The sequence below is a fragment of the Panthera leo genome, chromosome B3, assembly GCF_018350215.1.
Source record: "Panthera leo isolate Ple1 chromosome B3, P.leo_Ple1_pat1.1, whole genome shotgun sequence".
NCBI lineage: Eukaryota > Metazoa > Chordata > Mammalia > Carnivora > Felidae > Panthera > Panthera leo.
This window is the reverse complement of record NC_056684.1, coordinates 71,932,389-71,946,372: the sequence shown is the minus strand read 5'-3', so window position 1 is coordinate 71,946,372 and position 13,984 is coordinate 71,932,389. Positions and strand designations below refer to the sequence as shown.

At 40.9% G+C, this 13,984-nt stretch overlaps 1 protein-coding gene across 4 annotated transcripts in view; it reads left to right on the top strand.

Annotated features, from left to right (window-relative positions):
* Positions 1–3,019: 3,019 nt before the first annotated feature.
* CHD8 (chromodomain helicase DNA binding protein 8) overlaps positions 3,020–13,984 on the top strand; it is a 61,555-nt gene continuing 50,590 nt past the window's right edge. The window contains exon 1 of one of the 4 annotated variants that reach the window (XM_042942645.1): positions 3,020–3,217. The gene's annotated coding sequence lies outside the window, so the exon portion shown is untranslated. The remainder of the gene's footprint in view (positions 3,218–13,984) is intronic. The other 3 variants (XM_042942641.1, XM_042942644.1, XM_042942647.1) reach the window with 3 other exon arrangements.

Sequence of the window (13,984 nt, the reverse complement as noted above, 5' to 3'; positions counted from 1 at the left end):
AAGACTTTTGACATTTGGGGTAATCTTTTTTTTTTTTTTAAGTTTACTTGTTTATTTTGAGAGAAAGTGCCAGTGTGGGAAGGGTGGAGAGGGAGAGGGAGAATCCCAAGCAAGCTCCCGTGCTGTCAGCGTGAAGCCTGAAAGAGGGGCTCAATCCCACCAACCGTGGGATCATGACCTGACCTGACACCAAGAGTCTGAGGCTTACCAACTGAGACACCCAAGTGCCCCTAGGGTAGTGCTTTGCTTATGCTTTTGTTTTGTTTTTAATCCTACCTTGTTCCAAAGGGATTTGAGGCTGTTGAGTTTGGGGCTAGCCTGTCCCCTCACAGTTGAGACAAAACTAAAACTGTAGTTTCTGTACAGGAGTTTTTCTTTCGCAGCCAAAAAAAAATCTTCAGTGACTGGGAGGCATCAGAGCATTGGTCAAAGAGCATTCTGTCTAGATCTGTTGCTTTCAGAGTCATCAAAGTATACCATTTTGATAGTTTGGAGGTGTGTTGTTTTTGTTTTTTGTTTTTTTTTTTTTTTTTTTGGGAGCACGAGCTGGAGAGAGGGTCAGAAGAAGAGAGAAATTTTTTTTTTAATGTATGTTTATTTTTTAATGTTTATTCATTTTTGAGAGACAGTGTGAATGGGGCAGGGGCAGAGAGAGAGGGAGACACAGAATCCAAAGCAGTCTCCAGGATCTGAGGTGTCAGCACAGAGCCTGACGCGGGGCTTGAACCCACGAACCGTGAGATCATGACCTGAGCCAAAGTTGGAAGCTCAATAGACTGAGCCACCCAGGTGTTCCAGAGAGAGAGAGAGAGAGAGAGAATCTTAAGCAGGCTCAATACTCCGCACAGAGCCTGACACAGGGCTTGATCCCATGACTCTGGGATCTTGACCCGAGTCTATATCAAGAGTCACGTGCTCAACTGACTGAGCTGCCCAGGCTCCCCTGGAGCATATCTTTTTAGTTTGAAATCCCACATCCTATTCTGTTATTAAAACCACATGGGTGGGCGGGGTGGAGGGCCGGTGTGCCTGGCTGGTTCAGTGGGAAGAGCATGGGACTCTTGATCTTGGGGTTGTGAGTTCAAGTCCCATGTTGGGTAAAGAGATTACTGAAAAAAAAAATGAACTTAAGGGGCACCTGGGTGGCTCAGTCGGTTAAGCGTCTGACTTCAGCTCAGGTCATGATCTCACAGTTCGTGGGTTTGAGCCCCGCATCGGGCTCTGTGCTGACAGCTCAGAGCCTGGAGCCTGCCTCTGATTCTGTGTCTCCCTCTCTCTCTGCCCTTCCCCTGCTCACGCTGTCTCTATCTCTCAAAAATAAATAAATGTAAAAAAAAAAAAAATTAAAAAAAAATGAACTTAAACCCACTCATAATCTTCTATATTTAGATATTTCACCAATGTAAGGAAAGCATGAGAAAACTACTTGGGCAACGTATTGATCATTGCTGATGTTCAGAGTGAAATGGTCTTGAAGAATTAAAGGAAGTAGATTCCCCAGCCCACCCCACCCCCAATGCAAAGAATAGTAGTTAAGAGATAATAAGGGTGTTGTTTGGTTCCTAAAGGCCAGCACCAGAGACACCTTTCTGACTCAGTCAGTAGAGGAAGGGACTCGATCTAGGGGTTCTGAGTTCAAATCCCTACCTTGACGATAGAGCCTACTTAAAAAATAAACAGGGCAGGACCATGGTTAATGTTATTGCAAGCAGTAAATCAAACTACTAGATCATTGCAGATAGTAGAAATTAGTAGAGCAGGCACACCCGTTCCTTTCCATGCCTGTAAGTAGTTTGATAGGTTTATTTTGTACCAAATAAGCAGAAGGAACCTATTGGTTTTTATTCCAGAAACATAAAAATTAAGATCATTGCTGTATATGCATTTACAGACACACACCAATGGCACGGCTGGTATATTGTTTTGGTAAATTCTAATACCTCAAATTGATAATGATAATGGCAGTAAGTAGCCAAGGGGAAATTTGGCCAACGGATTTTGCTCAATATACAGGGAAATGTTTTGGGCCAAGTCTTACCACTCCTGTGGCAAAAAGTATTGCTTTGATTCCTTACTGACCCTGAGTGCCTACTATGTTTGACTATGCAAATATATTATTCCCTGAGAAATTCCTTTTTATGATCTGGAAGGATTCACTTCACTCAATTTCAAAAAGCAAAACCTTCCTGTAGCAAGTTGTAATAGAGATTTAGACTAGGAAACACGGAAGTGTAAGGCTGTCCTCACTAATGGCCTTCCTCACACATAATCTCTTCTGGAAGACCTCTATCATGTGTTCTACTCATATTCACACATTGTTGGAGTCTAGTGATGAATTTGGGGCCCTTAAAAAAAAAATTCCTAAATCCTGTTCATTTATAAGAAACTCCCAGTCCCGGATACTGTCAAACTCAAACTGGAAAACTTGTAAGTGAAGCATTAGGATTGGAAGCACCTAGAATAGATACATAGCTTATGAGGAGTGAGGTGTCTATAAAGGATTTTCCTAGGACTGGGAAAATCCACTCTCATTCCAAAAAATTGACTTTTGTTGCTGCTGTGATTTTGGTAAGGTCTCTTCACTCCTATGAGAGGGGGGTGGTGGTTGCCTCCAACTACGCTGAGCCCTCTTCCAGCCCATGGTGACTGGGGACATTCTGGTTATATGAAGTATGTGAGGGCTGGACCTAAGTAGTTCGACGGAACTCCGGAAAGGGCTTCAAATTCCTTAAGCACTCCTTCCTCTTCCCCGTCCCCAAGGCACCGGCCCGATTCAAGATGGCTTCCCTGAGACAGGTAACTAAATGTTTTAGTTTAGAGCGCCCCCACCGGCGGGGGTCAAAAAAAAAAAAAAAAAAAAAAAAAAGATACCGAGAGGCCTGAACGCCTGTGAACTGAGCAGTCAGAGACAAGCTGCCGCCAGATTTTATTTTCAATCAGGCATATCTGTGGTTGCCTACGTACCCTTCTCAGCCTTTTAGGACCTCCCACCCTCCAGAGACTTCCTGGATGGCGCTCACACTACCTTGCTGGAAGAGGCCGGGCGTCAGCCCTACCATTGGTGGGTGGGAGCGGAGGTGGGAGGAGCCGAGGGAGAATGGACTACCAGCAAGCTAGATTGAGGCGAGGGCTGGCCATGCTCCGCCGGAAGGCGCCTTGTTCTCCGAAAGGGTGAGTTGAAACGCTGGCTGGAAAGGAAGCACCAGGACTTGTTCAGGTAGGCTTCCCGCTCATGCCTGCTCACCAGTGCTGGTCCAAGAGTCTTTGCAAAACTAAAGCTCTTAGAATTGGTTTCCATAACTCATTCTCCTCCTCGCTCCCCCGCTCCTTGCCCGTCCCCCAGTTGTGAGGGATCAGGTGCTGGGTGATGCTCTGGACTGAACCATTCTCCTTTGTGAAAGGCCGGGGGAGAGGGCGGCTGCTGGGCCGCGGGGCCCCAGCCGGGCCAAGCCGCGAAGGGGGCTGCCCCGCCGCTGTGGGGTTTTTAGGGCTTGTCATTGCATTACAGGGCGTGGTGTCGATTTGGGGCAGCTCCTTGTCCTGCTTGCCCCTTTAGCGGAGAGAAAACTCCCCGGCTGCGTTTGGTTATTCCATACTTTGGACTCAGAAGTGGGAGGTTAGGGTTTTTTGTGTGTTTTTTTTCTTTTTTGTCTGCTTTTTTGTATTTTAGTAACAAAAGTGGGTAGGAAAGCTTAGGGCGAGCGTGTGCATATTGTTATACATTATTAGGTGTAATTTCGTGGGTCTCTGGGAGGGCAGATCGGGTTTTTGGAGAGTATTTAGAGATGGTGGGAAGAGAGGAGCTCAAGCCTTGGCGTCTCCATTGACAGGTCTGCAGAGCTTACTGGTCTTCTGTTGCATTATGTAAACTCTTCACTAGCAGAAGACCCCTCCCCCTGCCTCGGAGCGACTGCAATTTCTTTATTTACCTGTCTCTAGTGTCGCAGGAAATTTTCCAGCCATTGCAGCAACTGTGCAAGTGCAGCGGCTCTTGCCCTTAAGGGACAGTCGTGAAGTGATTAAGGTCTTCAGAGAGGTGTATAGTGGGGGTGTCTAGATGGACCAATCTCTTTTCAATGACTGAGCATAGTGAGCTAGGGGTCGAAGACTTAGAACTCTGATGTCTTGTCCTAGTGGAACGCCCCACGTTGAAGCCACAGGAGCTGCATTATTGGTAACTACTGCATCCTACTCTCACACTAGCATCCACAGATTACTTACTCTTCACGTTGTTCCGAGCCTTTGAGTTCAGTCAGGGATTCTCTAACAGGGTTATCCTTAGAATCAGCTGAGGCCCTATCTGGTGTGGGACACGGTGGATGGTAGAGGGGGAGTTTTGGATTTGAGTAAGTTCCTCTGTTAGTTAATTAGATCATGCCTCTGCTTAGGAATTTCTTTTGTAGTGGTCACCAAATAGCTTTCAGAACAAATTGTGGTGTTTTGGACTTATCCCACCTCTTAAAAGAGCGTTATGATAAAACATTTTCTACTTAAGAAGACCTGGGTTACAAGAGTGGCACACAAGTGGGTCTGCAAGGCATGATGAAGGACATTGGCCCAAAGAGAGGGTGGGCGAGTGTGACGGGACAGGCCTGGGGGAAGGGTTAAAACTGAAGTGGTGAAGGAGTAATGGATGGAATCAGGGATTTGATGGAGCAGTGTAGGGGTACTTGCACAGTTCACACACCTTCCCCATGTTTGATCTATCCTGTGCATCTGGCCTTTTGATTTTGTCAGTTTGGAAACTGACATGGATAGAAAATGATAGAAAGGGAGAGAAATCTACCGAGCTGATTGTGAATCACCAGGAAACAGGTCTTGTATTTTCTGGGACAGTCTTCTCTACAGCACCACCAGGTGATGAGGTGGAAGAATCTTGGCATTGTGGTCACCACCACTGCAGAGTTTAGTTATAACAGGAAAAAACTTGACATTTTATTTGAAGAATCTGATAGTGATAGGTAAGATAGAGTTCTGATAGGTTAGTTAGGATGGTGAGGGGGAATCAGTCTTTCAGAGAAACTAATGTACCCATCTCCTTTGAAAAGGGTGAGATGTTTTTAACCTAAACTACCACTTAAGATTAATTTGTGGTGCCAAGAACTAACTGTATTTGCTTACTGAAAGAATGAGATTTGATATTCTCATCTGTGGAAGGACTGTAACATTTTAACGTAGCATGGAGATAAATGTTTATGCTTTGAAGATACTGTTTGTCCACTGCCTTGCAAGAGTTAAATTGTCTTCTAAGCCTGCATTGAGCCTGATACCTGGGGAATAAACAAGACAAATATTTTCTGGCTCCTCCGCCCTTACCCCTAGGAGTCACTCTACTTCTGGACTTGCATTTGGGCAAGTCCCTGATCTGTGGTCTTCACGTGACCTACCTTGCCCTGCTGTGACTCACCTGTATTTACTGTTTTACCTTAGCAGTCGATTCATTGATAACAGTATCATTTCATATTTTACTTGGTTGAACTTTTCATTATCTCTTCTTCAGTTGATTTTTTTAGTCTTTTCCTCACAAAGTTGGTAATCTTCCTTTCATCCTTCTATTATGATTTTGTTCACTTTGCTTTTTGTTTTAATTCACTGATATTGTGCCTTTTTTGCTTATGTCTTGTTGAGACCTTTATTAAAAAAATATTTATTTTTGAGAGAGAGTGAGCGAACAGGGGGGCGTGGGGAGGTGCAGAAATAGAGCGGGACAGAAGATCCGAAGCAGGCTCTGCGCTGACAGCAGCGAGCCTGATGCAGGGCTCAAACTCATGAACCATGAGGTCGTGATCTGATCTGAAGTCAGACATTCAACTGACTGAGTCACCCAGGTGTTCCATTGTTGAAGCCTTTTAAGATATGTAAAGAGACCCTAGTTCTTAAGATGTGTTCTTTCGGTACCTTGTACTCAGTTGTATATTTATAAAACAAAGCTGTTGTATCAACCGTTTATTTTGGCCTAAAGGTTTATTTAATCCTTTATTACATTCTGAATTTTATCCTGGATAACCTTTCCTCACCTTAACCTCTGTTTTGTTTTGTTTGTGCAAGTGTATCAAGTTGTAATGTAGCTTTTTTTGTGTGTTCTTTCACTCTATTTCATATTGCCTTTAAGATTTTCATTGTATTTATGTTGCAAAGTAAGTCTATGTCTTTGTAGTTACTGGATGTTTTAAATTTAAACTACAAAGTGTGTTAGTCTCTAGATTTCTCATTAAGCTCTTCTGTAGGTAACGTTTCTTTTGCCCTTTTATGATCCATTACTTTCTATCCTTCACATAGGCTCTTGGTTGTTTAATGTCACATGTAGCATAAGTGGTCAACTTTAAAGTATCTTTTTTTTTAGACTGATATTCTATGCCTTTTATTCAGTTGTTTTTTTAGACTAACTTTAAAATAGTCTTAATCTTAATTGTTGCCTTAAGAGTGCAGCAGGAGACTTAAAAAAAAAAAGCAAGTAATTTTTACCCACCCATGTATGATATAATATAATAAAAAAAAAAAATCCAGCAGGCACAAACAGAAAGTAGACTGGCATAGATAATTGTTTTACATTTGTGTTCAGCAGCAATGGATATATTGGAATATATTCCAAGCAGTAGAGCAGCACAGGGAATCTAGACAATGTTCTAGCGCCTTCAAATTCTGACTATCCAAGTATATTCTCACTTGTTTGTTTGATAAGAATTTCCAGAGCATCACACTCACTCATAATCAAGTTAATGTACAAAAAGATTTCAAAGACAATTTTAAAAATTAGGGAGCCTGGGTGGCTCAGTCGGTTGAGTATTTGACTTCGGCCGAGGTCATGATCCTGTACTTCATGGGTTTGAGCCCCGTGTTGGGCTCTGTGCTGACAGCTCAGAGCTTGGAGCCTGCTTCAGATTCTGTGTCTCCCTCTCTCTCTCTCTGCTCCTCCCCTGCTTGCACTCTTTCTGTCTCCCCAAAATAAATCAACATTAAAAAAAAAAAAAAAAAGAATTTTAAAAATTACTTATTCTTATGCATAGTTTTTAGGAAAAGATTGGCTTTATCATTGAAAGAATGGAAACATCCCTGAATTATCTCCTCTGTACATTTCCATAGAAATTTATTGTGTATGGCTTCATTTCATTTGGTCTTTTCAAAGTTTATTTCATTTTAAAAAGGTAATTAAATGACATACTACTGAAATTACTACAAAATAATAAGACTGCTTTTTTTTCTCCTCTGTATGTCAGCTACTTAATCCTTTTGTCAGTAGTTCTAATCCTTTTGGTAATGTCCCAATATTCTAGTAATTTGTAATTCCATAAAAACACCTTTTTGTTTTGAGAGTCTACATTTCTTCTAAAACTCTGTATCTTTCTGAGAAAGGATATATTAACTGAATTCTTAATTTCATCATTCAGGAGCTGTAAAGTGTTTCAGGTTTCTCAAGTTGTCTCTCATGGTCGTTATAGAAACCTTTGGAATATCCTGCTTTTCGTTTTTTTTTTTTTTCTTCCCACGACATACTTTAGGGATACACTACATCTTGGGGATTTATTCCTTTGGGACATGGGTATTCAGAGGTACATTGTCTATTAGTGACATGGGAATTTCATTTTGGTTGTTCTAGAAGAAATCAGTGGTTTCAGTAGTTTAGCTGTCTATTTAGAGCCCAAATCATAACAGAATTTCCTAATGGAATGTAATTTTCACTTTCTGTTACAGATATCAGATACACATCAGTAAAACATCTACCTAAGTAAACTGATAGGAAGATTTTTCTGGATTTTTATTTTTATTTATTTATTTTTAAATGTCTTTATTTTTTTAAATTTTTTTTAAGTGTTTTTATTTATTTTTGAGACAGAGAGAGACAGAGCATGAGCAGGGGAGGGGCAGAGAGAGAGGGAGACACAGAATCTGAAGCAGGCTCCAGGCTCTGAGCTGTCATCACAGAGCCCAACACGGGGCTCAAACTCACGGACTGTGAGATCATGACCTGAGCCGAAGTCAGACGCTTAGCTGACTGAGCCCCCCAGGCGCCCCTATTTATTTATTTTTGAAAGAGACAGAGTGTGAGTGGGGAAGGGGCAGACAGAGAGAAAAAGAGAATTCCAAGCAGGCTCTGGGTTCCTAGCTGTCAGCACAGAGCCTGACGTGGGGCTTGAACTCTCAAACTGCGAGATCATGACCTGAGCTAAAGTTGGAATCTTAACTGACTGAGCCACCCGGATGCCCTGATTTTTCTGGATTTTTAAATAGGGGCTACCAAGTTGCATGAGCATGGACCTTTCATCCGTGTTACATTCTTCATTGCTTCTACTCAGTAAAGTTCTTTTTTCCTCTTGTCTGGGGAGTGGAGCATATGAGTCAGCTCTTTATTTATACATCAGTTCTCCTATAAAATGTGCCTGTTTTTCAGGTGTGCCTCCTACTGGGGGGCACCTTCTTCATGAGGCCTTAAGTGTGTGTGTGTGTGTGTGTGTGTGTGTGTGTGTGTGTGTGCGCGCGCGCGCACATATATATAATGGTTGTTTCCATTCACTGCTCTTCTGAAAGTCATGGGAGTCAAAAGTTGAGGCAGTTAAATGGAAGCATGTGAACTACCAAGGGGCACCCTAGTCAATTGGAGGCTTCTATGTTCCCACCACAGGCATTGTGAAGTAAATGGAGTACTGTGAGAAAGACACTGGCATCATTCCTACAAACACAAAAAATGATTAATTGAATTACCTGAATGTTGCCCTAGACACCAGTGCTGGTTGAAGTCTGTTCCGTGGTTTTAAGGTTAAAGGGCTATACTGCTTTCTCAGAGTCTTTTCATCTTGCCCAGCAGTCCTGCTATTCTAATTGTGAAACTTTTACATCTATTTCAGTATCCTACCATTCTGCTTAGTAGACCAGCACAGCCAAGTCTCTAAGGAGTGATTTTGCTTTGAGAGAAACCTTTAATGGTACTCTTTCAAATTATTGCATAGGGAATAATAAACTCCTTTTCATTTGCCTACTATGTGCCAAACAGTGGACCTTATCTTTTAGTCTTCAGAGGAACCCTGAAATGTATGTGACGTTAGTAGCTTCATTTTACAGAAGAGGAAAAATGAGACTTAGCGAGGTTAGGTAACTTAGCCAGGAGTGGGACTCTGGTCTGTCCGACTTCAAAACCCCATTCATTAGCCAGCCTCCCCCCCATTGAAAAGTTCAGTGCTGACCCCTGTGAGAGAACTGTCTTTGACCATGACATTAGACAGGTAAGCATTCTGTAGCCTGTTAAAGCTGTACCTTAAGCAGTTGAAGAACCTTTCTTCAAAAATTGATTTTTGTCTTTGTATCTCTGTTAAAAGGGGAAAAAAAAGAATAATAGTTTGTTTCTTTTATTTAACTTATTTTAAAGATAAGATATATGAAATACTAAGCTCTACAGAGGAAATTCATTTGGTCAGTCTTCCAAATAACTCCATTTTTTAGCCAATGCAAGTCAAACTAGCTCACTAAATTTTCATCAGTACCATGTCCCATGAGGTCATTTTTGTGCCTGGAAGCCCAAGTATGATAATAACAGTGGTTTATAATGTTTCTCCTCCCTTCGCCACATACACTTTTTTTAAACATAAATGTTGCAGTGAAAATAATATCTCATAAATAATTAAGTAAAAGTTTATATTTTTCTGTTAGGCTGAGCAAATGTATGTACACTTGGCTCAGTTAAAAAAGTGCCTGAAAGAGTGCTATGTGTGTGGGGATGGGGGGAGCATACGGAGGCCTAGGACTTTATTACCTAAATTGTATATATTGTTACTTATACCGGATGCCCAAAAGTGGCATCATACAAGGTGGATATGTTGATCCAGTTAGATATTCTTCAGCTGGAACCCAGAATGTTATTTTCACCTTGGTGACCATGTGCCAGCAAAGAAGTACTTTTCCAGATCAGTCTAACTCGACCTATGGGCCATGATCCTTAAAGATTAGGCTCTTATTTTCTGTCTTTAGACATAGGGAAAACTGTAGAGTTTTACTGGAAAAAAAAAATCTACATTGAGGCTGACTTGAAAATGAATCCATGCCCTAGTTGGGTCATATGGGTATAGTGTCATCTATTTGCTTCTTGCCGCAGTTTTAAATTGGCTGCCACTGAGGCTTTATGGTCCCAAGCCCAAAGGAGGTAACTAAAATTTCATTATTTTCAATACTGATTATCACACTATAGAAAATAGTCTTTTATGTATATTGTATGTAACCCCTTTGACTCTATGTAAAAGCTCTGTCAACTCCACATTCTCAAAAGTGAAGATTCTATAATGCGTCTTCTGAATGAATGTTTCTGGTAGGAAACATGCCTCTGCCCATTTATTATCTGCAGTCTGAGGGAAGCCCTTGCTCTTGCTCAGAAACCTCCCCATTACCTCTCCACAGCCCCACTCCCACACACCTTTGCTAGAAGTTGAAAATGCACTCCCGGGGCGCTCCCTGGCTCAGTTGGTGGAGCATGCGACTCTTGATATCTTGATGTCTGGGTTGTAAGTTCAGGTCCCACATTGGGTGTAGAGATTACTTAAAAATAAAATCTTAAAAAAAAAAAAAAAAAGGGAAAGAAAATGCAGTTCCTCAAGAAAAGTGCATTAAATGCCTATTACCACCTGAGAAGCAAAGGGAATAGTGTAATAAGTCATACACAGTTTTTGCCTTTGTGGAACTTACATTCTAATGGCGGAGGCAGTAACATCAAACAACTGATTCTATAATCAGTTATTTAATCTCACTACAAAAATAAAGTTATGGATATTACAGGAGAATTTATCATGGGGGCATCTAACCTAAAGCATACTACAGTAAGGTGATTAAGAATGTGACTTCTGAAGCCACACTGCCTAAATTTGAATGTGGTACTATTTTTCACTAGCTGTGGGATGTTGGCAAATCTCTTGGTGCCTGTTTCCTTGTCTGTTAAAAAAAAGAGAGAGATTCCAGACTTAATAAAATTGAATATGTTAATGAATTTTAATTGTTTAGAAGAATGCTTGGCACATAATATACACTCAGTAAATTTGGCTGTTTTTGTTTGTGACATCAGGAAAAGCTTTTCTTTGAAATGATGATGTCGAAATGAGCTTTGAAGGGTAAGTTAGAGTTAAATAGGCAGAATGGAGGAAAAGCAGTTAGAAGGCACTTGCAATAATAGTTCAGGGAAGTGGGGATGGTAAGTTGATCTAGAATGGCAGTGGAGACAAGTGGATGCATTTGAGGGATATTTAGGAGGTAAAGGTAGGATTTTAAAATAATGGATATGATGGTAAGGAAGAGATTTTCTGGTCTCTGCAGCCGTGACTGTTGGAAGATGATTACCCTCTTTGTGTGTGTGCATGTGTGGTGGTGGAGATGAAGGAGACTAGGCAGACTACCAAGGAATCAGCCTCCTTGAGGTAATAAGCCTTTATAGGGAGAATTGAACAAGTGAGTAAGCCAAGGAGATTGGAGACACTACCAAGAAAAGCCATTGAGTAAGCAAGTAGATGTATGGGGTCCAGAGTCCAGGGTTGACCTCTTGCCCAGAGATATAAATGAGAAATATAAGCATATAGATCATTTGTTGAAGGAAATAATAATAGTTGAGGCCATGTATGTAAATTAGACATTCTTGAAAAGAAAGTACAGAAAGAATTAAAGAGGGCTTAGGACCAAACCTTGGTGAGCTTCAACAATGAAAGGCTGGTAGAGAAGAGTAGCAAAGCAGAAGTGGCCAGAGAGATAGAAAGAAAACCAGAAAAGTCATCCTGATGTCCTGGAAGCTGTCTGAAAAAAGTGTGTGAGAGTGGGAATGGTTTTTCTAAAATTTATGTGATCCTTCTTGGATCCCTGAGATTCTTAATTTAGGTCTCTCACCACTTAAGGTTGGATACTAGTGACTTAGAACATCTATCTAGAGCAGGTTTAGGCTGACTAAAGCCAGTTAGTTGAACATAATCTTCAGACTCTAGAATCTAAACTGTAGTTGTTCCTTTTTGCCTTAAATTAGATATAATATAGAGGAAGAGAGCCTGAGTGTACATTCAAGTAATATAGATATTACCTGGCTGAAATTAACAAAGTATTTTGGAGGCCATTAATCTGGGTGGTGATCCCCTCTAAGACTGACTAGCATCTCCTAGGTAGGTAAATTTTTTTCCCGACAATATATCCAGCAACATTAGTTGAGTACCTCCTAGGACATAGTGTTTATGTGCCAAATACTGTGTTAGGTGTTTCATTAATCCTCATTAATGGCACTGTAACTTGATTCCCTTTTGTACGGAAGAATGAACTAGATTCAGAAAGGTTAATGTACTTGGTGGGACAGAAATTTGAATCCATGTCCCTCTGACTTCAATGTTCATTATACCTCCATGTACAAATATAACTAAAATAATAAAGTAGAAGATACTTATCCTAAAAGAATACTTAACAAAAAAAGCCGTGAAAGCTCAAAAGGGACTGATTACTTGGGTTTGACAGTGAAAAGTAGGAATTAAGAAGGCTTTCAATTATTATACCCAGTGGACATTTAAAAATTATTATATTGTCAGACATTTTTGCTTTATTTGATATAATTGGTCACTCTTTCCCCCTGCAGTTCTCTACTCTGTTTGCTTCTGTGACTTGCACTGTTTGCTTCTCTAGCTTTTCCTTCTCTACCTACTTAGGTGTAGCTTATTTGACTCTTTAAAAAAATTTTTTTTGAATTTTTGTTTAAATTCTAGTTAAAATAGTATAATATTAGTTTCAGGTGTATAATATAGTGATTCAACACTTCCATACAACACCTGGTACTTATCACACTAAATATACTCCTTAATCCCCATCACCTATTTTACCCATCCCTCCACCCACTGGTTGAGTAGGCTCTGTGCCCAACATGGGGCTTGAACTCACAACCTTAAGATCAAGAGTTGTATGCTGCCCGCTTATTCCAATGATGGTTTTTTTTTTTTTTTTTTTAATTTTTTTTAACGTTTATTTATTTTTGAGATAGAGATAGGGCATGAACGGGGGAGGGTCAGAGAGAGAGGGAGACACAGAATCTGAAACAGGCTCCAGGCTCTGAGCAGTCAGCACAGAGCCCGACGCGGGGCTCAAACTCACATACCGCGAGATCGTGACCTGAGCCGAAGTCGGACGCTTAACCGACTGAGCCACCCAGGCGCCCCCCCGCCCCCCGCCTCGCTTTTTCCAATTCTTAAATCCTGATGTTCTCCTGGGTTCCTCCTAACTTTTCTCACTCTGAATCAAAAATCTCAACACTTGGGTTTCCAACTACATGTTTTGGTTAGCCTGCAGTGTTTAAAGTGTGTTTTTTAAAAATTAGTTGTCTACATTTAAAACCTAGATTTACATAAAACTCTATTTCTGGCATTTGAAAAATCTGAAGTTCTCTCTCAACCTTGGGTGTGCATTTCCATATGCCAACAATTAACTAGAGCTGACTAGCAGCTACACTCTCTTGGATTCTTCAGTCCTTCACAGACTCCAACATTCTCTGTTGTCTCTCAATGGTATTGATGCAGTTTTTTTGTATACTTGCTCTGCTTTACATACCCCCTGGGCAATCTCCACTCAGCACTTTTAGTTAGATACTGAGTACTTTAAATCTATCACCAAGCCAACTTTCCGATTTATACATCCAACCTCCTATCAAATTTTACTAACTTGAACTGCTCGAGGCAACTCAGATTCAACATGGCTGGACTAAACATAGCTAAACTCCTCTTTCTCTAAACTTTAGGTTCTATGGATTTTTATTCCCTAAATATTACTCAGCTCTGTCCCTTCTTTCTTATCATTACCTTTTGACCCACATTGCTATGATCCAGGCACTAATCTCCTTGTTAGGGTTCTTGGTTACAAACAACAGAAATCATCTTTTGGCTAATTTAAGCAGAAAGGGGATTTATTGGAATGATACTGTGCAGCTCACAAAATCAATGGGAATGCTAGACAGTCTGGTTTAGAAAATGATCTGAAAACTAAGGGAGGTTAGAGA